Source organism: Phyllobates terribilis, unplaced genomic scaffold, assembly GCF_046119375.1.
Source record: "Phyllobates terribilis strain yellow unplaced genomic scaffold, ASM4611937v1 Scaffold_40__1_contigs__length_11209783, whole genome shotgun sequence".
Lineage (NCBI taxonomy): Eukaryota > Metazoa > Chordata > Amphibia > Anura > Dendrobatidae > Phyllobates > Phyllobates terribilis.
This window is the reverse complement of record NW_027362800.1, coordinates 7,397,903-7,425,829: the sequence shown is the minus strand read 5'-3', so window position 1 is coordinate 7,425,829 and position 27,927 is coordinate 7,397,903. Positions and strand designations below refer to the sequence as shown.

Here is a 27,927-nt window from a genome sequence, read left to right as displayed (position 1 = left end):
TGTTGAGGCGGGTGGGAACAGCTGGGGGTTGAGGGTACTGTGCTAAAAGAGGTGGAGTTATGCAGATCTAAAACGCGTGGATTGCAGCAGCAGCAAGCCGAAAAGTGCAGGCATGTGAGGGATCTAGAGGTTGACAGCATGTCTTCTTAACGGGAGTCCAGGTGGCCATCTCCACAAATGGACTTTTCAGAATCCTTGGGTGGCACCGTAGTCGGAAACCAATTCTGGTTATCGCTTCTCGGCCTTTTGGCTAAGATCAAGTGTAGTATCTGTTCTTATCAGTTTAATATCTGATACGTCCCCTATCTGGGGACCATATATTAAATGGATTTTTAGAACAGGGAGATGGAAAAAGAGCTTGCTCTGTCCACTCCACGCATTGACCTGGTATTGCAGTATCTCCAGGACCGGTGCACCCCTTCTTTAATGCAGTTTCTAAAATCAGAAAGAATTGAATTCAATGCTTTTTGTTCATTTTGCTTGTTTGTCGGATTTTGGGATGGACTCTTTGGCTTTGCTTTTCTTCTCCTCATTGGATTTTTCATGTTAAAAGTTGCAGAAGCCAGATGACAAGCTCATTTTGGTTCAACTTCAGCAACTGTGCATTGCATTGCCATGTAATGTAATGTAATGCAATGCTATCTATCTAGCTCTCCCTCTATACTTCCTTTTGTATAAACAGACATATTAGGCAAGCATTTTGGAGCTTTCACCTAAATAACTACAGGTGGTGAGATAAGCTGCACAATATAATTGACCTTTCAGTATATTGTTGCACACACACCATCTATTTAGCAAATGCCCTTGTTATCAACAGCAGCCTTTTAAACTCACCTGAGCTAACAGGTATGTGAGCTGGTTACTCTGCTGCGCTTAAAATTTCTTTTTTGGTTTGCTACAATGCCTTTTCTGAAACGTTGTCTCCCTCTGCTGGAACACTGACTTCTTTCATTTAATGCCTGCAGACTATAAAAGAGAAACCAACCCAAAAAGTTTGGTTGATTAGTCTGTGGCATTCTTTTAAACTGTTGCTTATGGCGGTCTCTGTGAGCTTCTCAGTGACATTCAGCCATCCAGGTATCCCGCCTGCAGTAGACGGAATGTGGCAATGGAACGCTGGCTGCGCGTGTCATAATAGGCTCTGAGCCTTTATATACCTGCGCACAGCAGCAGCCACCTTCAGTCTGCTGCTGGACAGCCAGCAGCAGCAGCAGCAGGAGAGGTAATTAATCAGCAACCCTCCTGCTAAGGGTAGACAGCTGCTCGTTCCACCCCCCCCCCCCGCCTTAATTGGTTCTCCTCCCTTCCAACGGTGTTGAGGCGGGTGGGAACAGCCGGGGGTTGAGGGTACTGTGCTAAAAGAGGTGGAGTTATGCAGATCTAAAACGCGTGGATTGCAGCAGCAGCAAGCCAAAAAGTGCAGGCATGTGAGGGATCTAGAGGTTGACAGCATGTCTTCTTAACGGGAGTCCAGGTGGCCATCTCCACAAATGGACTTTTCAGAATCCTTGGGTGGCACCGTAGTCGGAAACCAATTCTGGTTATCGCTTCTCGGCCTTTTGGCTAAGATCAAGTGTAGTATCTGTTCTTATCAGTTTAATATCTGATACGTCCCCTATCTGGGGACCATATATTAAATGGATTTTTAGAACAGGGAGATGGAAAAAGAGCTTGCTCTGTCCACTCCACGCATTGACCTGGTATTGCAGTATCTCCAGGACCGGTGCACCCCTTCTTTAATGCAGTTTCTAAAATCAGAAAGAATTGAATTCAATGCTTTTTGTTCATTTTGCTTGTTTGTCGGATTTTGGGATGGACTCTTTGGCTTTGCTTTTCTTCTCCTCATTGGATTTTTCATGTTAAAAGTTGCAGAAGCCAGATGACAAGCTCATTTTGGTTCAACTTCAGCAACTGTGCATTGCATTGCCATGTAATGTAATGTAATGCAATGCTATCTATCTAGCTCTCCCTCTATACTTCCTTTTGGATAAACAGACATATTAGGCAAGCATTTTGGAGCTTTCACCTAAATAACTACAGGTGGTGAGATAAGCTGCACAATATAATTGACCTTTCAGTATATTGTTGCACACACACCATCTATTTAGCAAATGCCCTTGTTATCAACAGCAGCCTTTTAAACTCACCTGAGCTAACAGGTATGTGAGCTGGTTACTCTGCTGCGCTTAAAATTTCTTTTTTGGTTTGCTACAATGCCTTTTCTGAAACGTTGTCTCCCTCTGCTGGAACACTGACTTCTTTCTTTTAATGCCTGCAGACTATAAAAGAGAAACCAACCCAAAAAGTTTGGTTGATTAGTCTGTGGCATTCTTTTAAACTGTTGCTTATGGCGGTCTCTGTGAGCTTCTCAGTGACATTCAGCCATCCAGGTATCCCGCCTGCAGTAGACGGAATGTGGCAATGGAACGCTGGCTGCGCGTGTCATAATAGGCTCTGAGCCTTTATATACCTGCGCACAGCAGCAGCCACCTTCAGTCTGCTGCTGGACAGCCAGCAGCAGCAGCAGCAGGAGAGGTAATTAATCAGCAACCCTCCTGCTAAGGGTAGACAGCTGCTCGTTCCACCCCCCCCCGCCTTAATTGGTTCTCCTCCCTTCCAACGGTGTTGAGGCGGGTGGGAACAGCCGGGGGTTGAGGGTACTGTGCTAAAAGAGGTGGAGTTATGCAGATCTAAAACGCGTGGATTGCAGCAGCAGCAAGCCGAAAAGTGCAGGCATGTGAGGGATCTAGGGGTTGACAGCATGTCTTCTTAACGGGAGTCCAGGTGGCCATCTCCACAAATGGACTTTTCAGAATCCTTGGGTGGCACCGTAGTCGGAAACCAATTCTGGTTATCGCTTCTCGGCCTTTTGGCTAAGATCAAGTGTAGTATCTGTTCTTATCAGTTTAATATCTGATACGTCCCCTATCTGGGGACCATATATTAAATGGATTTTTAGAACAGGGAGATGGAAAAAGAGCTTGCTCTGTCCACTCCACGCATTGACCTGGTATTGCAGTATCTCCAGGACCGGTGCACCCCTTCTTTAATGCAGTTTCTAAAATCAGAAAGAATTGAATTCAATGCTTTTTGTTCATTTTGCTTGTTTGTCGGATTTTGGGATGGACTCTTTGGCTTTGCTTTTCTTCTCCTCATTGGATTTTTCATGTTAAAAGTTGCAGAAGCCAGATGACAAGCTCATTTTGGTTCAACTTCAGCAACTGTGCATTGCATTGCCATGTAATGTAATGTAATGCAATGCTATCTATCTAGCTCTCCCTCTATACTTCCTTTTGGATAAACAGACATATTAGGCAAGCATTTTGGAGCTTTCACCTAAATAACTACAGGTGGTGAGATAAGCTGCACAATATAATTGACCTTTCAGTATATTGTTGCACACACACCATCTATTTAGCAAATGCCCTTGTTATCAACAGCAGCCTTTTAAACTCACCTGAGCTAACAGGTATGTGAGCTGGTTACTCTGCTGCGCTTAAAATTTCTTTTTTGGTTTGCTACAATGCCTTTTCTGAAACATGGTCTCCCTCTGCTGGAACACTGACTTCTTTCATTTAATGCCTGCAGACTATAAAAGAGAAACCAACCCAAAAAGTTTGGTTGATTAGTCTGTGGCATTCTTTTAAACTGTTGCTTATGGCGGTCTCTGTGAGCTTCTCAGTGACATTCAGCCATCCAGGTATCCCGCCTGCAGTAGACGGAATGTGGCAATGGAACACTGGCTGCGCGTGTCATAATAGGCTCTGAGCCTTTATATACCTGCGCACAGCAGCAGCCACCTTCAGTCTGCTGCTGGACAGCCAGCAGCAGCAGCAGCAGGAGAGGTAATTAATCAGCAACCCTCCTGCTAAGGGTAGACAGCTGCTCGTTCCACCCCCCCCCGCCTTAATTGGTTCTCCTCCCTTCCAACGGTGTTGAGGCGGGTGGGAACAGCCGGGGGTTGAGGGTACTGTGCTAAAAGAGGTGGAGTTATGCAGATCTAAAACGCGTGGATTGCAGCAGCAGCAAGCCGAAAAGTGCAGGCATGTGAGGGATCTAGAGGTTGACAGCATGTCTTCTTAACGGGAGTCCAGGTGGCCATCTCCACAAATGGACTTTTCAGAATCCTTGGGTGGCACCGTAGTCGGAAACCAATTCTGGTTATCGCTTCTCGGCCTTTTGGCTAAGATCAAGTGTAGTATCTGTTCTTATCAGTTTAATATCTGATACGTCCCCTATCTGGGGACCATATATTAAATGGATTTTTAGAACAGGGAGATGGAAAAAGAGCTTGCTCTGTCCACTCCACGCATTGACCTGGTATTGCAGTATCTCCAGGACCGGTGCACCCCTTCTTTAATGCAGTTTCTAAAATCAGAAAGAATTGAATTCAATGCTTTTTGTTCATTTTGCTTGTTTGTCGGATTTTGGGATGGACTCTTTGGCTTTGCTTTTCTTCTCCTCATTGGATTTTTCATGTTAAAAGTTGCAGAAGCCAGATGACAAGCTCATTTTGGTTCAACTTCAGCAACTGTGCATTGCATTGCCATGTAATGTAATGTAATGCAATGCTATCTATCTAGCTCTCCCTCTATACTTCCTTTTGGATAAACAGACATATTAGGCAAGCATTTTGGAGCTTTCACCTAAATAACTACAGGTGGTGAGATAAGCTGCACAATATAATTGACCTTTCAGTATATTGTTGCACACACACCATCTATTTAGCAAATGCCCTTGTTATCAACAGCAGCCTTTTAAACTCACCTGAGCTAACAGGTATGTGAGCTGGTTACTCTGCTGCGCTTAAAATTTCTTTTTTGGTTTGCTACAATGCCTTTTCTGAAACGTTGTCTCCCTCTGCTGGAACACTGACTTCTTTCATTTAATGCCTGCAGACTATAAAAGAGAAACCAACCCAAAAAGTTTGGTTGATTAGTCTGTGGCATTCTTTTAAACTGTTGCTTATGGCGGTCTCTGTGAGCTTCTCAGTGACATTCAGCCATCCAGGTATCCCGCCTGCAGTAGACGGAATGTGGCAATGGAACGCTGGCTGCGCGTGTCATAATAGGCACTGAGCCTTTATATACCTGCGCACAGCAGCAGCCACCTTCAATCTGCTGCTGGACAGCCAGCAGCAGCAGCAGCAGGAGAGGTAATTAATCAGCAACCCTCCTGCTAAGGGTAGACAGCTGCTCGTTCCACCCCCCCCCCCCCGCCTTAATTGGTTCTCCTCCCTTCCAACGGTGTTGAGGCGGGTGGGAACAGCCGGGGGTTGAGGGTACTGTGCTAAAAGAGGTGGAGTTATGCAGATCTAAAACGCATGGATTGCAGCAGCAGCAAGCCGAAAAGTGCAGGCATGTGAGGGATCTAGAGGTTGACAGCATGTCTTCTTAACGGGAGTCCAGGTGGCCATCTCCACAAATGGACTTTTCAGAATCCTTGGGTGGCACCGTAGTCGGAAACCAATTCTGGTTATCGCTTCTCGGCCTTTTGGCTAAGATTGGGTGTGGTGTTTAGGCATTGCATCTGGTCTTGGCTGATAGGTGTTTGGGGTACCCGGCTCCTTGGCCTGGGGGGATCGTCCCACCTTACGGTGGGGCTTCACCCCCCTGCTGCTATTAGGGAGCTGGCTTAGTCCCCTTACAACGTGTTGCGATCCCTTAAAAAGGCTCACGCCTTTTTTCTTTTCTTCTGTAGTTGGTACGCTTTCGTGGAAGGATGCCTGCTACAATTTCTTTTGCATCGGGAGAGCCCCGGATGAGGAACACAATCCGTATCGAGGTCTTGGAAAGTTTCAGAGAGCAGAAAGGTATCCGCTTCGTCTGCAATACCATCCTCCTTGGGATCCTGGAGTTCGACAGAGATGACATCTTTTGCTTCCAGGACAATGAACTCAAAGGTATTTATACCATCACTTTTAAGAACCAAGGATGCTGCCAACAGTTGGTCCAGAAGGTGAACGAGCATGGTTGGAGAGATGAGATGGATGGCCTGGTGTTTTCCCTGCTTTTCGTCCATGAGGAGGTACAAATAACAACGTATTTTCCCAACCCTTTTGTGGAGAGGCAGGACATCCAAACCTGTTTGAGCCGTCACTGTGATGAGGTGAGATACATTGGGCCTGTGAAGAACTCTGTTGGCTTCTGGGGTGGGAAGCGGAGGTTTCTTGTGCGGTTGCGGAAGGATCCCCAGGGCTATGGAGGAACACATCACCCCCCCTCTACTATCACTATCGGGAAAAGTCGGGGGTATTTATTTTATGCTGGCATGCCTATGTACTGTCGAAATTGTGGGAAAATGGGGCATGTCCAGAGCAATTGTGCAGAGTCCAAGGCATTCCGTTGTAATAACTGTGGTCTACTAGGACATTTATTTAAGGATTGCCCCCATAAGGATTCTTGCAACCTTTGTGGCGTGGACGGCCATATATTTCGGGAGTGCCCACTGAAGACCAAGACCCGAACATATGCGGAAGCTGCTGGAGGACCTATGCCACGGGAAGGACCAGTTCGTGTTCCGGAGACCAGTAAAGGACCTGAGCCTCGTCCTTCTGTTTCCACAACAGAGGAGGTGGCGGAGAAGGTCAAGGGCGCGAGGAAGGAGACAGAGAGGATGGAGCAGGAGTCGGGTCTCCCCCGTGGAGAGCCTCCTGTGGCGAAGTCCCAGAAAAAGGGCGGAGGGCGGACCACCCAAAGACCGGAGCAGAGGGACTCTCCCGTCAGGGAGAAGACCACTGCGTCGATGGTCCCTGGTGTGTTGGAGCAGGGCGCCCCCAATGAGTTGGCGGTGGGGGGCTCTGTGTCGAAGACCCCAGACATACCTAGGGACTCGTGCCAGCAGACCACGGTTCTTTGTCCAGCAGGTGGCAATGATGGTGAGGTTTTCATGTCTGACCTGGAGAGTCTTCAGGAAGTGAGAGGCCACACAGCAATAGCGGAGGATGACTGCACGAGCGACGTGATTGAGCTGTGTGGCAAAAAGTTGAGAGCGGACGATCCTCCGGCATTTAATCCAGACTCGCCTGATGTGTGCCTTGCCAGGGACGATATATGGCAACCCGGTTCCTCCGGGTATCCGATATCCGGTTCGGACCCCCAGAATATTCTCTGCTTCTCCTCAACACTCGAGAGCTTGACGGGGTCTGCAGGGGATATAATGGATGACTCCCCTCCCCCATAACACAAATGCCATCTATTAAGTGTCTCTCACTCAATGTGAGATCTTTAAAGAGCCCTGTCCGCAGGGCTGCTCTCTTTGATTTTTTCAAAACATTAGACTTTGATATTTGTTTCCTACAGGAATGCGGTCTGCAACACGGACTACGGTATAATGAGCTAAAGAAAGACTGGAAACTAGGGCCCTCCATTTGGTCCGGCTCTAATGAGAATAAATCAGCTGGTGTGGGTCTGCTCTGCCGAGGTAATGCTTTTATAATCTCCTCTGTCACTGAGATTGTGCCCGGCAGAGCTATATTAGTACATTTATGTTTTAATAATTTTAACTTTCGTGTTATAAATGTGTATGCCCCTCCAGATAAACAAGAGCGGATACAATTGTTTGAGATTTTACCGTTGTTCTGTGTAGGGTCATCTCCTCTTTTGGTAGCTGGGGACTTTAATTGCCTCAGTGTAAATGAGCGCCGAGGAGGAGGTGACCCAATCCGTAAATTAGATAAATCATGTTTTTTATTAAGTAATTTGCAGACAGATTTTAAGTTGCGCGATGCCTGGAGGTCGCTATCGCCGACGGACCCGGGATTTACGTGGTCCGGTCGGGGAGTGACCTCCAGGATCGATTTTATCTTTTTATCTGAAACTTTTAGCCCTGTATATTTTGTTTTAATTCCTAATTTATTTTCTGACCATAACATATTAAAATTAGAGATAGAATACCAGGGGGAACTAAAGGTGAATAGAGGGTTGTGGCGCCTGGGGGTACACCTATTGGAAGACCCCCTGGTAAGGTCAGATTTTATCAAAAAGTACCAACAATGGAGGCAGCTCAAACCCCCATATTTTAAAATGCTGTCCTGGTGGGAAGGGATTAAAGACAAGATCCAACATTTTTTTATCAGGGCTGGGAAGAGGAAGGCGAGGCAGAAGAAGCAGGGCTATGCAAATTTGAATACTAGACTGCAGACTCTCCTTAAATTCAAAGAGATAGGCTTAGAGGTGCATGATGATATTGTAAGCCTTAAAAATGAGATACAGTCATACCTTGAACAAAAAGGGAAGGAAATAATATTTAATTCTAAGGTGCAATTTTTAGAAGAAGGGGAAAAGTGTACACGTTTCTTTTTCAAAAAAGTGGTGGAGAGGAAAGAAACGATTACCTGCCTAGATGGAGATAGCACAATACAAGGTATGAAGAGGGTAGCTTTTAATTTTTATAGAAACCTTTTTAGCAAAAAAAGTGTTAATAATGTGTTTTTACAAGATGCTCTTAATGTCCTGGATTTTAGGCTAAATTCTGCAGATCAGGGGTTTTTAACAAAAGATATTACTTTAGAAGAACTTTTTAGTGTTTTTAAAAGTTTTTCAAGAGGGAAAGCCCCAGGAGCTGATGGCCTTCCTGTGGAATTTTATTTATCCTTTTGGGATATTTTAAAAGAGGATCTTTTAGCACTTTTTAAAGAGGTTTTTTTGTGTGATAAGTTACCCAAGTCATGGAGGAGGGGGATAGTGTCCTTAATATACAAGAAGAAGGGCGCTCGGGACGACCTCAAAAATTGGAGACCTATCACCCTCCTTAACATGGATTACAAGGCTTTAGCTAAGATTATTGCATGTCGTTTTAAAACTGTTATTAATGTGTTAATACAACCCGAACAAGTATGTGGTGTACCAGGGAGGAGTATTACAGAGACCCTAAATGCGATCAGAGACGTAATATGGTACAGTAAAGACAGGGATCAAGGGCTGGCCCTGTTGGCGCTAGACTTCGAGAAAGCGTTTGACAGGGTTTCTCATGAATATCTTTTTAAAGTTTTAAAACAAATGGCAATCCCAGACTGGTTTTTATCTCGCATTAAGAGTTTATATAATAATATGTTTTCACAAATCTCTGTCAATGGTTTTTTAACTGATTTTATCCCACTGGAATCCGGAGTGAAGCAGGGATGTCCATTATCCCCAATTCTGTTTATTTGCGCTATGGAACCCCTTTTATGCATGATCCGGAAAGACAAGGTAGTCCGGGGGGTTCCTGTCCCAGGAGGGGGAGGGGCTCAGGTTAAAGTGCTTGGATATATGGATGACGTGACGGCTATTTGCACTGATCCTGCTTCACTCCGGAGAGTAGTATTGTGCACCAATCTTTTTAGTCAAGCTTCTGGTTTTAAAATGAATTTTAATAAAACTGAGTGTTTGATTATGGGTGCCTGGGATAGAAATGACTTACCGACTGTTAATGTGAAATATGACAATGTGAAAATTTTAGGGGTTGTATTTGATGCAAATAATGATGGGCTTGTGAGTTGGGGAGAGGTTCAAGATAAAATGGCAAAGAAACTTTCCTTTTGGACCCTGAGGAATCTTTCGATCGAAGGGAAAGTCCTTGTTATTAAATCTGTTTTATTACCTATGATTTTATATATTGCCATGGTGTATCCTCCCTCTGACTTAATGCTAAAAAAACTAACTCGTTGTATTTTTATGTTTATATGGGGCTCTAAAATGGAAAAGCTTAAACGATCAGAAATGTATAAGAGAAAGCAGAATGGAGGAAAAGATGTTCCCGATCTTCGCCTGTTTTTATATGTAAATTTTTTCTGTTTTTGTTTTAAAGCTTTTAAGTCTGATAGTACTTTTGGCCTGTTTTTAAAATACACGTGTGGTTTTATCTTTAAGAGATGGTTTAGGCCATCCTTATCAGCGCCTGTTTTATTGTGTCCACCAAAGCACCTTATTATTTTAGAAAAAGTTGCAAAGACTCATAATTTAAAAGACCTTGGAGCTGACATCCTTCTGGACCGGAAGAAGCTATTTGTCCATTTGAGGAGAGAAGAAGAGACATCCCCAGTTTGCAACTACTCATGGAACAGATCCAAACGTGTGTGGAGGAATGTCTTCGGGAAGTTCCTCGCCAATGTCCATAAAGACCTTGCCTGGATGTCCGTCCACCAGTGCCTCCCAACCAGAGAATTCCAACACCGGAGAGGCCTGGTGGCACGGGCAAAATGCCCAAGAGACTCTTGCCATTGTGATGAGACCGTTATGCACCTTTTTTGGAACTGCACCTTTGCACAAGAACTCTGGGGGAAATTTGGGATTCTTTTAAAGTGGGTTTGCGGTTTAAAGGACTTTTATTATGAATATGTTTTATACGGACTTTTTAATTGCCCTACTGCATACCAATCTGAAATCTGCTGGTGTATAATAAACTGTGCCAAGAATGCAATTTGGAAAGCAAGGAATATTTTATTGTTTAATCGTGATTTTATTTCTGTGCTTGATTGTATTAAACTGGCTTTTAGTGAAATGTATGTTTATTATTTAAAAAATGTAAAAGATATGGGCAAGAAGGAAGCGAACCGTAGATGGTGCTTTTATATGTGGAATTCTATTTTATATTGATTATTCTCTGTAATGTATAATTGTCAAATGTTTTTATGGGTTTTTTTGTACTTGAAAGGTTTCGCATTGATTGTCTTGTAATCTGACTTATGTACAATAAAATTATGTTGAAACCTTATCTGTTCTTATCAGTTTAATATCTGATACGTCCCCTATCTGGGGACCATATATTAAATGGATTTTTAGAACAGGGAGATGGAAAAAGAGCTTGCTCTGTCCACTCCACGCATTGACCTGGTATTGCAGTATCTCCAGGACCGGTGCACCCCTTCTTTAATGCAGTTTCTAAAATCAGAAAGAATTGAATTCAATGCTTTTTGTTCATTTTGCTTGTTTGTCGGATTTTGGGATGGACTCTTTGGCTTTGCTTTTCTTCTCCTCATTGGATTTTTCATGTTAAAAGTTGCAGAAGCCAGATGACAAGCTCATTTTGGTTCAACTTCAGCAACTGTGCATTGCATTGCCATGTAATGTAATGTAATGCAATGCTATCTATCTAGCTCTCCCTCTATACTTCCTTTTGGATAAACAGACATATTAGGCAAGCATTTTGGAGCTTTCACCTAAATAACTACAGGTGGTGAGATAAGCTGCACAATATAATTGACCTTTCAGTATATTGTTGCACACACACCATCTATTTAGCAAATGCCCTTGTTATCAACAGCAGCCTTTTAAACTCACCTGAGCTAACAGGTATGTGAGCTGGTTACTCTGCTGCGCTTAAAATTTCTTTTTTGGTTTGCTACAATGCCTTTTCTGAAACGTTGTCTCCCTCTGCTGGAACACTGACTTCTTTCATTTAATGCCTGCAGACTATAAAAGAGAAACCAACCCAAAAAGTTTGGTTGATTAGTCTGTGGCATTCTTTTAAACTGTTGCTTATGGCGGTCTCTGTGAGCTTCTCAGTGACATTCAGCCATCCAGGTATCCCGCCTGCAGTAGACGGAATGTGGCAATGGAACGCTGGCTGCGCGTGTCATAATAGGCTCTGAGCCTTTATATACCTGCGCACAGCAGCAGCCACCTTCAGTCTGCTGCTGGACAGCCAGCAGCAGCAGCAGCAGGAGAGGTAATTAATCAGCAACCCTCCTGCTAAGGGTAGACAGCTGCTCGTTCCACCCCCCCCCCGCCTTAATTGGTTCTCCTCCCTTCCAACGGTGTTGAGGCGGGTGGGAACAGCCGGGGGTTGAGGGTACTGTGCTAAAAGAGGTGGAGTTATGCAGATCTAAAACGCGTGGATTGCAGCAGCAGCAAGCCGAAAAGTGCAGGCATGTGAGGGATCTAGAGGTTGACAGCATGTCTTCTTAACGGGAGTCCAGGTGGCCATCTCCACAAATGGACTTTTCAGAATCCTTGGGTGGCACCGTAGTCGGAAACCAATTCTGGTTATCGCTTCTCGGCCTTTTGGCTAAGATCAAGTGTAGTATCTGTTCTTATCAGTTTAATATCTGATACGTCCCCTATCTGGGGACCATATATTAAATGGATTTTTAGAACAGGGAGATGGAAAAAGAGCTTGCTCTGTCCACTCCACGCATTGACCTGGTATTGCAGTATCTCCAGGACCGGTGCACCCCTTCTTTAATGCAGTTTCTAAAATCAGAAAGAATTGAATTCAATGCTTTTTGTTCATTTTGCTTGTTTGTCGGATTTTGGGATGGACTCTTTGGCTTTGCTTTTCTTCTCCTCATTGGATTTTTCATGTTAAAAGTTGCAGAAGCCAGATGACAAGCTCATTTTGGTTCAACTTCAGCAACTGTGCATTGCATTGCCATGTAATGTAATGTAATGCAATGCTATCTATCTAGCTCTCCCTCTATACTTCCTTTTGGATAAACAGACATATTAGGCAAGCATTTTGGAGCTTTCACCTAAATAACTACCGGTGGTGAGATAAGCTGCACAATATAATTGACCTTTCAGTATATTGTTGCACACACACCATCTATTTAGCAAATGCCCTTGTTATCAACAGCAGCCTTTTAAACTCACCTGAGCTAACAGGTATGTGAGCTGGTTACTCTGCTGCGCTTAAAATTTCTTTTTTGGTTTGCTACAATGCCTTTTCTGAAACGTTGTCTCCCTCTGCTGGAACACTGACTTCTTTCATTTAATGCCTGCAGACTATAAAAGAGAAACCAACCCAAAAAGTTTGGTTGATTAGTCTGTGGCATTCTTTTAAACTGTTGCTTATGGCGGTCTCTGTGAGCTTCTCAGTGACATTCAGCCATCCAGGTATCCCGCCTGCAGTAGACGGAATGTGGCAATGGAACGCTGGCTGCGCGTGTCATAATAGGCTCTGAGCCTTTATATACCTGCGCACAGCAGCAGCCACCTTCAGTCTGCTGCTGGACAGCCAGCAGCAGCAGCAGCAGGAGAGGTAATTAATCAGCAACCCTCCTGCTAAGGGTAGACAGCTGCTCGTTCCACCCCCCCCCCCCGCCTTAATTGGTTCTCCTCCCTTCCAACGGTGTTGAGGCGGGTGGGAACAGCCGGGGGTTGAGGGTACTGTGCTAAAAGAGGTGGAGTTATGCAGATCTAAAACGCGTGGATTGCAGCAGCAGCAAGCCAAAAAGTGCAGGCATGTGAGGGATCTAGAGGTTGACAGCATGTCTTCTTAACGGGAGTCCAGGTGGCCATCTCCACAAATGGACTTTTCAGAATCCTTGGGTGGCACCGTAGTCGGAAACCAATTCTGGTTATCGCTTCTCGGCCTTTTGGCTAAGATCAAGTGTAGTATCTGTTCTTATCAGTTTAATATCTGATACGTCCCCTATCTGGGGACCATATATTAAATGGATTTTTAGAACAGGGAGATGGAAAAAGAGCTTGCTCTGTCCACTCCACGCATTGACCTGGTATTGCAGTATCTCCAGGACCGGTGCACCCCTTCTTTAATGCAGTTTCTAAAATCAGAAAGAATTGAATTCAATGCTTTTTGTTCATTTTGCTTGTTTGTCGGATTTTGGGATGGACTCTTTGGCTTTGCTTTTCTTCTCCTCATTGGATTTTTCATGTTAAAAGTTGCAGAAGCCAGATGACAAGCTCATTTTGGTTCAACTTCAGCAACTGTGCATTGCATTGCCATGTAATGTAATGTAATGCAATGCTATCTATCTAGCTCTCCCTCTATACTTCCTTTTGGATAAACAGACATATTAGGCAAGCATTTTGGAGCTTTCACCTAAATAACTACAGGTGGTGAGATAAGCTGCACAATATAATTGACCTTTCAGTATATTGTTGCACACACACCATCTATTTAGCAAATGCCCTTGTTATCAACAGCAGCCTTTTAAACTCACCTGAGCTAACAGGTATGTGAGCTGGTTACTCTGCTGCGCTTAAAATTTCTTTTTTGGTTTGCTACAATGCCTTTTCTGAAACGTTGTCTCCCTCTGCTGGAACACTGACTTCTTTCTTTTAATGCCTGCAGACTATAAAAGAGAAACCAACCCAAAAAGTTTGGTTGATTAGTCTGTGGCATTCTTTTAAACTGTTGCTTATGGCGGTCTCTGTGAGCTTCTCAGTGACATTCAGCCATCCAGGTATCCCGCCTGCAGTAGACGGAATGTGGCAATGGAACGCTGGCTGCGCGTGTCATAATAGGCTCTGAGCCTTTATATACCTGCGCACAGCAGCAGCCACCTTCAGTCTGCTGCTGGACAGCCAGCAGCAGCAGCAGAAGGAGAGGTAATTAATCAGCAACCCTCCTGCTAAGGGTAGACAGCTGCTCGTTCCACCCCCCCCCGCCTTAATTGGTTCTCCTCCCTTCCAACGGTGTTGAGGCGGGTGGGAACAGCCGGGGGTTGAGGGTACTGTGCTAAAAGAGGTGGAGTTATGCAGATCTAAAACGCGTGGATTGCAGCAGCAGCAAGCCGAAAAGTGCAGGCATGTGAGGGATCTAGAGGTTGACAGCATGTCTTCTTAACGGGAGTCCAGGTGGCCATCTCCACAAATGGACTTTTCAGAATCCTTGGGTGGCACCGTAGTCGGAAACCAATTCTGGTTATCGCTTCTCGGCCTTTTGGCTGAGACCAAGTGCTTCACAGCAGGAGGTTTCAGTTGAAGGGCACTCAGGTACCCCTCTCCTTGGCCTGGCAGGATCGTCCACTTCGGTGGGCTTCACCTGCCTGCTGCTATTAGGGAGAGGGATTAGTCCTAGGGTAACGGGCAGCGATCCCCCAGCCTTCAGGTGCTTTATCTCAAAGCTCTGAAGGCGCAGATTGCAGGCGGTTGCAATTTGCATTTTGTTGCGCCATACCATGGAGGTTGACCCCAACCTCGTGCCTCTATATGCGAGGCTTAAGAACACTATAAGGGTCCACTTTACGGCTGGTGGTTCCGATATGCGGAATCTGGGATATGTAGTCCAGGACGTGCTTGAGAAACTGCTCCACGTCAGAACCAACGAAATCCTTTCTATCCAGGATTATCCTCGACGTGGAGATTATGATGTAACCTTTACTGGCGAAGGTATTTTCAAAGATGTTTTGTCCAGAGTTAAGTCGGTAGAAAATAGCCCTGGTCTAAAAGGGATTCAGATCATCGAGCACGTCCTGGATGAGGTAAAAATGGTGGTTGTGAAAATCTTCTCACCCTTCATAACAGCACCAGAGGTTATTTCCTTTTTGTCAGTTTATTTTAAAAGTGTGAAATTGATTGGGAAAGTGTTGAATGAGTTTAACATCTGGACCTCAAAATGGAAGTTTTTAGTAAAATGTGAAAGAGACCCTAAATTCCCTGGAGGTGTGAGACTTCCTCCAGCTCGATTTAAAATAGGGCAAACTAATGGGGATTTTTTTTTCTCAGGAATGCCACTTTTCTGTAGGTATTGTGGTCTCTATGGGCACTCTAAGGATAGTTGTGGTGCCACTTGTAGAAATTGTGCCAGTACTGAACATGACACAAAGGAGTGCCCAAATGAAAAAAAATGCTCTTTTTGTCGGACACCTGGTCATTTCTATTTTTCTTGCCCTCACAGGTTCAGAGAGGATGAACAAAAACAAAAGGAGAAGTCCAAGACATCCGGGAATGGACGGGCCAATCAGACCACCCCTCAGGAGGAGGAACAACAACCTGGAGCCTCGGGAGGTGATAAGGGCGCTTCGACTAGTAACAATCCCTCCGAGTCAATGACAGGTAACTCACAGGAGCCCAGGAGCTGGCTGAAAGACCATAAGGAGGCTAAAAGGAAGGCTGAGAAAGATCATAAAGGGGCGGTCGGTAAGGCCAAAAAAGAGCGCCAAAAGGCTGACACCGAGCCCAAAATTCCCACTGGGTCTCACGAGAGCGAGGGCGGTACGTGGCACTTGGTGAGGTCTCATAATAAGAAAAAGAATGGTTCCGTGGAGGTGGCTAATAGGGAGGAGATGGATACATCCCCTCACGGGGGTGTAGACTCTGGAATCCCGAGGTCCCGGGGCTCTGCTTCCCCAGGTGGGGCCCCGAACCTGGCTGCCTCCGGGGACTCTGAGGCTCCGCCATGTGCGCAGCCTGCCCCTGTGTTACGACCCTCTGCGGGTCAGCAGGGGAGTGCGGAGCCTCTCGGAGACCCACCTGACGAGGACCTAAATGGTCAGCCTATGGAGACCCAGTGTAACCTTTCTCACAATATCCTTCCGAGCTACACCCCAGTAGCGTCGGGTCTTAATTTAAGTGAATGTTCCTTCTCCGATGATGAAGACTCTTTGATAACGGTGGATTCAGAAGAGGGCGTTGGTGAAAGTCCAAGTGGTCTGATCCGTCCATCGGATAGGTAAAGTCCAGTTTTTGTTTCTTCCTAACCATTTGCTATGATGGCTGACATTAGTGGTGTTTCCCTCAATGTGAGAGGCATAGGATCCAAGACCAGAAGAGCTACTGTTTTACATTTTTTAACCTGTTTTACAGCTTCTGTTTTCTTTTTACAAGAATGTCATATCCCTCATAAGATTTCTTACAAAAAATATAAGGAAGAGTGGAAACATGGTCCATCGGTCTGGTCTGGATCAAATGCAACCGGATCAGCCGGGGTAGCTATACTTTTTAAGGGAAATGTGTCTATTGATTTTATCCAAGATATTTTACCGGGTCGTATTCTTTTAGTTAAGGCTTTTATTGATGGGACAAGATGGCAGTTTTTAAATTTTTATGGGTCACCTGATAAAAATGAAAGGGCTGATATGCTGGAAATTTTACCTTTATTTATTAACATTTCTGAACCTTTTATCCTGGCAGGTGATTTTAATTGTATTTTAAAAGGCGAAAGCCGACGCTCCGGTTCCGTGAGTAGAAATTATGACAAAACGTCTGGAATGTTAAGCAATATTATAAATGATTGTAAATTAACTGATGTGTATAAAGAATGTAACAAGGATAGCCCTATAGACGCTGGTTTCACCTGGAGCAATTCTACATGTAGCTCCAGGATAGATTTTGTTTTAGGTTCAGAAAAAATACTGCCAGTGAAATGTGAAGTTTTAACTAATATTCTCTCAGATCACAAGGTTTTATCTTTTAGAGTGAGGATTAATGGAAAGAAGAAATGTGGTAAGAAATCTTGGAAATTGAATGTGTCCCTTTTAAAAGATCCACAAATTTTATCGGATTTTATTGAGTTTTATGTAAACTGTAGAAAAAGGAAAAACCCCAATATTTCTTTTAGCTTCTGGTGGGATAGAATGAAAATAAGCATTAAAGATTTCTTTATAAAGAAAAGCATACAAAAAGCTAAAGAAAAGTTTGAGATCTATAATTTTCTTAATATCAGGTTACAGACATTGTACAAATTCAAAGACAATGGTCTGGATGTAGGTAATGATATATTGAGTCTTAAAGGAGAAATTTCAAAGTGGTTGGAACAAAAAGGAAAAGAACTGATTTTTCGTTCAAAGGTAAAACACGTAGAAGAGGATGAGACTTGTTCCAGGTATTTTTTTAAGAAAAACAAACAGGCGAAAACAATAATTGATAACATAGATGGAGATAATAATATCAACGTCATATTGGATAAGGTAAATGTCTATTTTAATGATCTTTTTAATGTAAAAACTATAGACCATGATTTAATACACACTTTCCTGGGGGAGATCAAGTCCACCCTAGATGCTGATGCCCAAAGTTTTTTATCCCAACCTCTATGTGAGGAAGAGATTTTAGAAACCATGAAGAGTTTTAAAAATGGTAAAGTGCCGGGCCCTGATGGTATCCCCATAGAGTTTTATATAAGTTTTTATGATATTTTAAAAGATGATTTGTTTAATTTGTTTTCCGAAGTTTTTAATAATAAGGTTTTACTCAACTCATGGAAGAAAGGTGAGGTATCACTACTATACAAAAAAGGTGACAAAACGGATCTTAAAAACTGGAGGCCGATAACTCTTTTAAATAGTGATTACAAAATTATGGCTAAGATCTGTGCAAATCGGTTGAAAAAGGTGATACATAAAGTAATTCATGCAAATCAGGTATGCGGGGTACCTGGGCGTAGTATCTGGGACAATTTAAACCTGGTGAAAGATTGTATTGAAGATGTAAAAACCAGAAAGACAAAGATGTCAATCCTAGCGGTGGATTTTGAGAAAGCTTTTGACCGCGTGTCTCATTTTTATCTTTTTAAAGTTTTAGAAAAAATGGGCATTCCGGGTGGGTTTTTATTGTCTCTTAAAGCTTTTTATAATGATTGTACGAGTAAGATTTTAGTTAATGGTTTTAAAACAAAAGAGGTAGTTTTAAAATCAGGGGTGAAGCAGGGTTGCCCTTTGTCCCCCCTGCTTTTTATATGTGCTATAGAACCCCTTTTATGTACAATACGCCGGGATAAGCAAATATGTGGAGTACCCTTACCCGGAGGGAACGGTCTACAAGTTAAAGTTGTAAGCTATATGGATGATGTAGCAGTGTTTGGATGTGATGTACCTTCAATACAAAAAACGATAAGCCAAATTCAGTCTTTTTGTACAGTTTCCGGTTTTAAAATTAATCTTACTAAATGTAATATTTTAAATGTCGGGGGGATGAGTTTACATGATGTACCAATTGCAGTTACAGATTCCATTACTATTTTAGGTGTTTATTTTAATGAATCTAATAATGGTTTTAATAGCTGGGATGCGGCAGCACAGAAAATTAATCAGAAAATCTGCATGTGGAATATGAGAAAGCTGTCAATGGAAGGTAAAGTTCTGATTGTAAAAATGGTGATATTACCTATCCTGTTATATCTTAGTTTGGTGTTCCCCCCTCCTACAAATTTGTTGAAACGAATTACAAAAGTATGTTTTACCTTTTTTTGGGGCTCAAAAATGGAGAAACTCAAAAGAGAAACTGTGACAAAGCCAAAGGTTAAAGGTGGGAAAGATTTCCCTGTTTTAGATAAGTTTCTTTTAATACATTTTTTCTGTTTCTGTTTTAAAACCCTTTTTAAAGATAATTACCTTTCCTATTTTATGCGTTTTAACACTGGTTTTCTCATGAGAAGGTTTGGTTGGTTTGAAACGGTTTTATCCTTTCCTTATGCTTTTAACCTACCTGAACATTATGAGATTTTAAAGAAAATTATTCTTGATTTTAATTTGAATAAGAAACAGACAGGGGATCTATGTAACAGCAAGACACTACTCAAACAAATTAGTACTGATGTGACGTTGTGTGATATTGAACGTTATGATGATGACAAAACTGTACACATATGGAAAATGATTAACGCCCCTTATCTTTTTAATGTACAGAAAGACATGTCTTGGAGCTGCGCACACCACTGTCTTCCTTGCCGGGCATTCCAGTACAGAAGAGGTTTTGTGAGGTCTGCCATCTGCCCAAGAGAAGGTTGTCAAGAAGAAGAGACAGTGAAGCATCTTTTATGGACTTGTGCTTTTGCTAAAGAGTTCTGGAGAAGATTAATCCCCCTGCTGGAGAAAATGGTGGACCTCAAGGACTTTAATTTTGCATCAGTGTTATATGGTCTTCTGGAATGCCCAACAATGGACCAAAAAATAATGGCGTGGAAGACAGTGAATTGTGCCAAGATAGCGCTCTGGAATGCTAGAAATATTGCTGTTTTTAAACATGAAATGTTACCAGTAGATGATGTTTTAGCCTTTTGTAAAAGTGAAATGTACATATACTATTTATTGGACAGGAAAAAGAATGTAACGTTGGCAGGCAAATGGCTTTTTAACCTATGGAATATTTGAAGTCTTGTAAAATTTGCTGTGATGGAATTTTTATTTTTCTTTGAAGTCCCGAAAGTGTAATGTGGATGTAATGGTTTTATTTCTGTAATTTGTTAAATTTTAAATAAACGGTTTTTATCCCCATGTGGGGGATAGCCAAATTAAAAAAAAATCTGTTCTTATCAGTTTAATATCTGATACGTCCCCTATCTGGGGACCATATATTAAATGGATTTTTAGAACAGGGAGATGGAAAAAGAGCTTGCTCTGTCCACTCCACGCATTGACCTGGTATTGCAGTATCTCCAGGACCGGTGCACCCCTTCTTTAATGCAGTTTCTAAAATCAGAAAGAATTGAATTCAATGCTTTTTGTTCATTTTGCTTGTTTGTCGGATTTTGGGATGGACTCTTTGGCTTTGCTTTTCTTCTCCTCATTGGATTTTTCATGTTAAAAGTTGCAGAAGCCAGATGACAAGCTCATTTTGGTTCAACTTCAGCAACTGTGCATTGCATTGCCATGTAATGTAATGTAATGCAATGCTATCTATCTAGCTCTCCCTCTATACTTCCTTTTGGATAAACAGACATATTAGGCAAGCATTTTGGAGCTTTCACCTAAATAACTACAGGTGGTGAGATAAGCTGCACAATATAATTGACCTTTCAGTATATTGTTGCACACACACCATCTATTTAGCAAATGCCCTTGTTATCAACAGCAGCCTTTTAAACTCACCTGAGCTAACAGGTATGTGAGCTGGTTACTCTGCTGCGCTTAAAATTTCTTTTTTGGTTTGCTACAATGCCTTTTCTGAAACGTTGTCTCCCTCTGCTGGAACACTGACTTCTTTCATTTAATGCCTGCAGACTATAAAAGAGAAACCAACCCAAAAAGTTTGGTTGATTAGTCTGTGGCATTCTTTTAAACTGTTGCTTATGGCGGTCTCTGTGAGCTTCTCAGTGACATTCAGCCATCCAGGTATCCCGCCTGCAGTAGACGGAATGTGGCAATGGAACGCTGGCTGCGCGTGTCATAATAGGCTCTGAGCCTTTATATACCTGCGCACAGCAGCAGCCACCTTCAGTCTGCTGCTGGACAGCCAGCAGCAGCAGCAGCAGGAGAGGTAATTAATCAGCAACCCTCCTGCTAAGGGTAGACAGCTGCTCGTTCCACCCCCCCCCCCCGCCTTAATTGGTTCTCCTCCCTTCCAACGGTGTTGAGGCGGGTGGGAACAGCCGGGGGTTGAGGGTACTGTGCTAAAAGAGGTGGAGTTATGCAGATCTAAAACGCGTGGATTGCAGCAGCAGCAAGCCGAAAAGTGCAGGCATGTGAGGGATCTAGAGGTTGACAGCATGTCTTCTTAACGGGAGTCCAGGTGGCCATCTCCACAAATGGACTTTTCAGAATCCTTGGGTGGCACCGTAGTCGGAAACCAATTCTGGTTATCGCTTCTCGGCCTTTTGGCTAAGATTGGGTGTGGTGTTTAGGCATTGCATCTGGTCTTGGCTGATAGGTGTTTGGGGTACCCGGCTCCTTGGCCTGGGGGGATCGTCCCACCTTACGGTGGGGCTTCACCCCCCTGCTGCTATTAGGGAGCTGGCTTAGTCCCCTTACAACGTGTTGCGATCCCTTAAAAAGGCTCACGCCTTTTTTCTTTTCTTCTGTAGTTGGTACGCTTTCGTGGAAGTATGCCTGCTACAATTTCTTTTGCATCGGGAGAGCCCCGGATGAGGAACACAATCCGTATCGAGGTCTTGGAAAGTTTCAGAGAGCAGAAAGGTATCCGCTTCGTCTGCAATACCATCCTCCTTGGGATCCTGGAGTTCGACAGAGATGACATCTTTTGCTTCCAGGACAATGAACTCAAAGGTATTTATACCATCACTTTTAAGAACCAAGGATGCTGCCAACAGTTGGTCCAGAAGGTGAACGAGCATGGTTGGAGAGATGAGATGGATGGCCTGGTGTTTTCCCTGCTTTTCGTCCATGAGGAGGTACAAATAACAACGTATTTTCCCAACCCTTTTGTGGAGAGGCAGGACATCCAAACCTGTTTGAGCCGTCACTGTGATGAGGTGAGATACATTGGGCCTGTGAAGAACTCTGTTGGCTTCTGGGGTGGGAAGCGGAGGTTTCTTGTGCGATTGCGGAAGGATCCCCAGGGCTATGGAGGAACACATCACCCCCCCTCTACTATCACTATCGGGAAAAGTCGGGGGTATTTATTTTATGCTGGCATGCCTATGTACTGTCGAAATTGTGGGAAAATGGGGCATGTCCAGAGCAATTGTGCAGAGTCCAAGGCATTCCGTTGTAATAACTGTGGTCTACTAGGACATTTATTTAAGGATTGCCCCCATAAGGATTCTTGCAACCTTTGTGGCGTGGACGGCCATATATTTCGGGAGTGCCCACTGAAGACCAAGACCCGAACATATGCGGAAGCTGCTGGAGGACCTATGCCACGGGAAGGACCAGTTCGTGTTCCGGAGACCAGTAAAGGACCTGAGCCTCGTCCTTCTGTTTCCACAACAGAGGAGGTGGCGGAGAAGGTCAAGGGCGCGAGGAAGGAGACGGAGAGGATGGAGCAGGAGTCGGGTCTCCCCCGTGGAGAGCCTCCTGTGGCGAAGTCCCAGAAAAAGGGCGGAGGGCGGACCACCCAAAGACCGGAGCAGAGGGACTCTCCCGTCAGGGAGAAGACCACTGCGTCGATGGTCCCTGGTGTGTTGGAGCAGGGCGCCCCCAATGAGTTGGCGGTGGGGGGCTCTGTGTCAAAGACCCCAGACATACCTAGGGACTCGTGCCAGCAGACCACGGTTCTTTGTCCAGCAGGTGGCAATGATGGTGAGGTTTTCATGTCTGACCTGGAGAGTCTTCAGGAAGTGAGAGGCCACACAGCAATAGCGGAGGATGACTGCACGAGCGACGTGATTGAGCCGTGTGGCAAAAAGTTGAGAGCGGACGATCCTCCGGCATTTAATCCAGACTCGCCTGATGTGTGCCTTGCCAGGGACGATATATGGCAACCCGGTTCCTCCGGGTATCCGATATCCGGTTCGGACCCCCAGAATATTCTCTGCTTCTCCTCAACACTCGAGAGCTTGACGGGGTCTGCAGGGGATATAATGGATGACTCCCCTCCCCCATGACACAAATGCCATCTATTAAGTGTCTCTCACTCAATGTGAGATCTTTAAAGAGCCCTGTCCGCAGGGCTGCTCTCTTTGATTTTTTCAAAACATTAGACTTTGATATTTGTTTCCTACAGGAATGCGGTCTGCAACACGGACTACGGTATAATGAGCTAAAGAAAGACTGGAAACTAGGGCCCTCCATTTGGTCCGGCTCTAATGAGAATAAATCAGCTGGTGTGGGTCTGCTCTGCCGAGGTATTGCTTTTATAATCTCCTCTGTCACTGAGATTGTGCCCGGCAGAGCTATATTAGTACATTTATGTTTTAATAATTTTAACTTTCGTGTTATAAATGTGTATGCCCCTCCAGATAAACAAGAGCGGATACAATTGTTTGAGATTTTACCGTTGTTCTGTGTAGGGTCATCTCCTCTTTTGGTAGCTGGGGACTTTAATTGCCTCAGTGTAAATGAGCGCCGAGGAGGAGGTGACCCAATCCGTAAATTAGATAAATCATGTTTTTTATTAAGTAATTTGCAGACAGATTTTAAGTTGCGCGATGCCTGGAGGTCGCTATCGCCGACGGACCCGGGATTTACGTGGTCCGGTCGGGGAGTGACCTCCAGGATCGATTTTATCTTTTTATCTGAAACTTTTAGCCCTGTATATTTTGTTTTAATTCCTAATTTATTTTCTGACCATAACATATTAAAATTAGAGATAGAATACCAGGGGGAACTAAAGGTGAATAGAGGGTTGTGGCGCCTGGGGGTACACCTATTGGAAGACCCCCTGGTAAGGTCAGATTTTATCAAAAAGTACCAACAATGGAGGCAGCTCAAACCCCCATATTTTAAAATGCTGTCCTGGTGGGAAGGGATTAAAGACAAGATCCAACATTTTTTTATCAGGGCTGGGAAGAGGAAGGCGAGGCAGAAGAAGCAGGGCTATGCAAATTTGAATACTAGACTGCAGACTCTCCTTAAATTCAAAGAGATAGGCTTAGAGGTGCATGATGATATTGTAAGCCTTAAAAATGAGATACAGTCATACCTTGAACAAAAAGGGAAGGAAATAATATTTAATTCTAAGGTGCAATTTTTAGAAGAAGGGGAAAAGTGTACACGTTTCTTTTTCAAAAAAGTGGTGGAGAGGAAAGAAACGATTACCTGCCTAGATGGAGATAGCACAATACAAGGTATGAAGAGGGTAGCTTTTAATTTTTATAGAAACCTTTTTAGCAAAAAAAGTGTTAATAATGTGTTTTTACAAGATGCTCTTAATGTCCTGGATTTTAGGCTAAATTCTGCAGATCAGGGGTTTTTAACAAAAGATATTACTTTAGAAGAACTTTTTAGTGTTTTTAAAAGTTTTTCAAGAGGGAAAGCCCCAAGAGCTGATGGCCTTCCTGTGGAATTTTATTTATCCTTTTGGGATATTTTAAAAGAGGATCTTTTAGCACTTTTTAAAGAGGTTTTTTTGTGTGATAAGTTACCCAAGTCATGGAGGAGGGGGATAGTGTCCTTAATATACAAGAAGAAGGGCGCTCGGGACGACCTCAAAAATTGGAGACCTATCACCCTCCTTAACATGGATTACAAGGCTTTAGCTAAGATTATTGCATGTCGTTTTAAAACTGTTATTAATGTGTTAATACAACCCGAACAAGTATGTGGTGTACCAGGGAGGAGTATTACAGAGACCCTAAATGCGATCAGAGACGTAATATGGTACAGTAAAGACAGGGATCAAGGGCTGGCCCTGTTGGCGCTAGACTTCGAGAAAGCGTTTGACAGGGTTTCTCATGAATATCTTTTTAAAGTTTTAAAACAAATGGCAATCCCAGACTGGTTTTTATCTCGCATTAAGAGTTTATATAATAATATGTTTTCACAAATCTCTGTCAATGGTTTTTTAACTGATTTTATCCCACTGGAATCCGGAGTGAAGCAGGGATGTCCATTATCCCCAATTCTGTTTATTTGCGCTATGGAACCCCTTTTATGCATGATCCGGAAAGACAAGGTAGTCCGGGGGGTTCCTGTCCCAGGAGGGGGAGGGGCTCAGGTTAAAGTGCTTGGATATATGGATGACGTGACGGCTATTTGCACTGATCCTGCTTCACTCCGGAGAGTAGTATTGTGCACCAATCTTTTTAGTCAAGCTTCTGGTTTTAAAATGAATTTTAATAAAACTGAGTGTTTGATTATGGGTGCCTGGGATAGAAATGACTTACCGACTGTTAATGTGAAATATGACAATGTGAAAATTTTAGGGGTTGTATTTGATGCAAATAATGATGGGCTTGTGAGTTGGGGAGAGGTTCAAGATAAAATGGCAAAGAAACTTTCCTTTTGGACCCTGAGGAATCTTTCGATCGAAGGGAAAGTCCTTGTTATTAAATCTGTTTTATTACCTATGATTTTATATATTGCCATGGTGTATCCTCCCTCTGACTTAATGCTAAAAAAACTAACTCGTTGTATTTTTATGTTTATATGGGGCTCTAAAATGGAAAAGCTTAAACGATCAGAAATGTATAAGAGAAAGCAGAATGGAGGAAAAGATGTTCCCGATCTTCGCCTGTTTTTATATGTAAATTTTTTCTGTTTTTGTTTTAAAGCTTTTAAGTCTGATAGTACTTTTGGCCTGTTTTTAAAATACACGTGTGGTTTTATCTTTAAGAGATGGTTTAGGCCATCCTTATCAGCGCCTGTTTTATTGTGTCCACCAAAGCACCTTATTATTTTAGAAAAAGTTGCAAAGACTCATAATTTAAAAGACCTTGGAGCTGACATCCTTCTGGACCCGAAGAAGCTATTTGTCCATTTGAGGAGAGAAGAAGAGACATCCCCAGTTTGCAACTACTCATGGAACAGATCCAAACGTGTGTGGAGGAATGTCTTCGGGAAGTTCCTCGCCAATGTCCATAAAGACCTTGCCTGGATGTCCGTCCACCAGTGCCTCCCAACCAGAGAATTCCAACACCGGAGAGGCCTGGTGGCACGGGCAAAATGCCCAAGAGACTCTTGCCATTGTGATGAGACCGTTATGCACCTTTTTTGGAACTGCACCTTTGCACAAGAACTCTGGGGGAAATTTGGGATTCTTTTAAAGTGGGTTTGCGGTTTAAAGGACTTTTATTATGAATATGTTTTATACGGACTTTTTAATTGCCCTACTGCATACCAATCTGAAATCTGCTGGTGTATAATAAACTGTGCCAAGAATGCAATTTGGAAAGCAAGGAATATTTTATTGTTTAATTGTGATTTTATTTCTGTGCTTGATTGTATTAAACTGGCTTTTAGTGAAATGTATGTTTATTATTTAAAAAATGTAAAAGATATGGGCAAGAAGGAAGCGAACCGTAGATGGTGCTTTTATATGTGGAATTCTATTTTATATTGATTATTCTCTGTAATGTATAATTGTCAAATGTTTTTATGGGTTTTTTTGTACTTGAAAGGTTTCGCATTGATTGTCTTGTAATCTGACTTATGTACAATAAAATTATGTTGAAACCTTATCTGTTCTTATCAGTTTAATATCTGATACGTCCCCTATCTGGGGACCATATATTAAATGGATTTTTAGAACAGGGAGATGGAAAAAGAGCTTGCTCTGTCCACTCCACGCATTGACCTGGTATTGCAGTATCTCCAGGACCGGTGCACCCCTTCTTTAATGCAGTTTCTAAAATCAGAAAGAATTGAATTCAATGCTTTTTGTTCATTTTGCTTGTTTGTCGGATTTTGGGATGGACTCTTTGGCTTTGCTTTTCTTCTCCTCATTGGATTTTTCATGTTAAAAGTTGCAGAAGCCAGATGACAAGCTCATTTTGGTTCAACTTCAGCAACTGTGCATTGCATTGCCATGTAATGTAATGTAATGCAATGCTATCTATCTAGCTCTCCCTCTATACTTCCTTTTGGATAAACAGACATATTAGGCAAGCATTTTGGAGCTTTCACCTAAATAACTACAGGTGGTGAGATAAGCTGCACAATATAATTGACCTTTCAGTATATTGTTGCACACACACCATCTATTTAGCAAATGCCCTTGTTATCAACAGCAGCCTTTTAAACTCACCTGAGCTAACAGGTATGTGAGCTGGTTACTCTGCTGCGCTTAAAATTTCTTTTTTGGTTTGCTACAATGCCTTTTCTGAAACGTTGTCTCCCTCTGCTGGAACACTGACTTCTTTCATTTAATGCCTGCAGACTATAAAAGAGAAACCAACCCAAAAAGTTTGGTTGATTAGTCTGTGGCATTCTTTTAAACTGTTGCTTATGGCGGTCTCTGTGAGCTTCTCAGTGACATTCAGCCATCCAGGTATCCCGCCTGCAGTAGACGGAATGTGGCAATGGAACGCTGGCTGCGCGTGTCATAATAGGCTCTGAGCCTTTATATACCTGCGCACAGCAGCAGCCACCTTCAGTCTGCTGCTGGACAGCCAGCAGCAGCAGGAGAGGTAATTAATCAGCAACCCTCCTGCTAAGGGTAGACAGCTGCTTGTTCCACCCCCCCCCCCGCCTTAATTGGTTCTCCTCCCTTCCAACGGTGTTGAGGCGGGTGGGAACAGCCGGGGGTTGAGGGTACTGTGCTAAAAGAGGTGGAGTTATGCAGATCTAAAACGCGTGGATTGCAGCAGCAGCAAGCCGAAAAGTGCAGGCATGTGAGGGATCTAGAGGTTGACAGCATGTCTTCTTAACGGGAGTCCAGGTGGCCATCTCCACAAATGGACTTTTCAGAATCCTTGGGTGGCACCGTAGTCGGAAACCAATTCTGGTTATCGCTTCTCGGCCTTTTGGCTAAGATCAAGTGTAGTATCTGTTCTTATCAGTTTAATATCTGATACGTCCCCTATCTGGGGACCATATATTAAATGGATTTTTAGAACAGGGAGATGGAAAAAGAGCTTGCTCTGTCCACTCCACGCATTGACCTGGTATTGCAGTATCTCCAGGACCGGTGCACCCCTTCTTTAATGCAGTTTCTAAAATCAGAAAGAATTGAATTCAATGCTTTTTGTTCATTTTGCTTGTTTGTC

The 27,927-nt window shown here is 43.4% G+C and overlaps 10 non-coding genes across 10 annotated transcripts; all 10 read left to right on the top strand.

The window, feature by feature from the left end:
- Nucleotides 1-230: 230 nt before the first annotated feature.
- LOC141189111 (U2 spliceosomal RNA) lies at nt 231-421 on the top strand. Its single transcript, XR_012263182.1, has one exon. It is a non-coding gene; the product is annotated as a U2 spliceosomal RNA (small nuclear RNA).
- Nucleotides 422-1,543: 1,122 nt separating this feature from the next.
- On the top strand, nt 1,544-1,734 carry LOC141189110 (U2 spliceosomal RNA). The gene has a single exon (XR_012263181.1). It is a non-coding gene; the product is annotated as a U2 spliceosomal RNA (small nuclear RNA).
- A 1,119-nt stretch (nt 1,735-2,853) lies between these two features.
- On the top strand, nt 2,854-3,044 carry LOC141189109 (U2 spliceosomal RNA). Its single transcript, XR_012263180.1, has one exon. It is a non-coding gene; the product is annotated as a U2 spliceosomal RNA (small nuclear RNA).
- Nucleotides 3,045-4,163: 1,119 nt separating this feature from the next.
- LOC141189108 (U2 spliceosomal RNA) lies at nt 4,164-4,354 on the top strand. Its single transcript, XR_012263179.1, has one exon. It is a non-coding gene; the product is annotated as a U2 spliceosomal RNA (small nuclear RNA).
- Nucleotides 4,355-10,664: 6,310 nt separating this feature from the next.
- Nucleotides 10,665-10,848, top strand: LOC141185834 (U2 spliceosomal RNA). The gene has a single exon (XR_012260440.1). It is a non-coding gene; the product is annotated as a U2 spliceosomal RNA (small nuclear RNA).
- Nucleotides 10,849-11,968: 1,120 nt separating this feature from the next.
- Nucleotides 11,969-12,159, top strand: LOC141189107 (U2 spliceosomal RNA). The gene has a single exon (XR_012263178.1). It is a non-coding gene; the product is annotated as a U2 spliceosomal RNA (small nuclear RNA).
- A 1,122-nt stretch (nt 12,160-13,281) lies between these two features.
- On the top strand, nt 13,282-13,472 carry LOC141189105 (U2 spliceosomal RNA). Its single transcript, XR_012263176.1, has one exon. It is a non-coding gene; the product is annotated as a U2 spliceosomal RNA (small nuclear RNA).
- A 6,391-nt stretch (nt 13,473-19,863) lies between these two features.
- Nucleotides 19,864-20,060, top strand: LOC141185805 (U2 spliceosomal RNA). The gene has a single exon (XR_012260419.1). It is a non-coding gene; the product is annotated as a U2 spliceosomal RNA (small nuclear RNA).
- A 6,309-nt stretch (nt 20,061-26,369) lies between these two features.
- LOC141185835 (U2 spliceosomal RNA) lies at nt 26,370-26,553 on the top strand. The gene has a single exon (XR_012260441.1). It is a non-coding gene; the product is annotated as a U2 spliceosomal RNA (small nuclear RNA).
- A 1,115-nt stretch (nt 26,554-27,668) lies between these two features.
- Nucleotides 27,669-27,859, top strand: LOC141189104 (U2 spliceosomal RNA). Its single transcript, XR_012263175.1, has one exon. It is a non-coding gene; the product is annotated as a U2 spliceosomal RNA (small nuclear RNA).
- The last annotated feature ends 68 nt before the right edge of the window (nt 27,860-27,927 follow it).